Source organism: Macadamia integrifolia, chromosome 14 (assembly GCF_013358625.1).
Source record: "Macadamia integrifolia cultivar HAES 741 chromosome 14, SCU_Mint_v3, whole genome shotgun sequence".
Classification (NCBI taxonomy): domain Eukaryota; kingdom Viridiplantae; phylum Streptophyta; class Magnoliopsida; order Proteales; family Proteaceae; genus Macadamia; species Macadamia integrifolia.
Window position 1 is genome coordinate 878853 of NC_056570.1, and position 340 is coordinate 879192.

A 340-nucleotide genomic window follows, 5' to 3' on the forward strand; every position below is an offset into this window, starting at 1 on the left:
GAGGGGGGGTGAATAGGTTATACTAGTGGAATTTAACTCTTTTCGATGTATAGATCACAAGTGTGATTGTAATTTAAAAGCGATGCTGAATAAATAAAATAAGAACAACCACAACACAAGATATATAATGGTTCGACTCAATTCGAGTCTAGTCCACTCCCTACAAGAATCCTCTTGTAAGGTATTCCACTAGTTCTCCCTTTCAGTATAGTAGGTAGGGAAGAAAACCTTTACAATCTTTTTACGGATAAGAGTATCCTTACAAATCTCCTTTCCAGGCAGAGAGACGCCTTCACAATCTCTTTTAGAGGTAGAGAGAGACCTTTCTCTTTTTAGGATA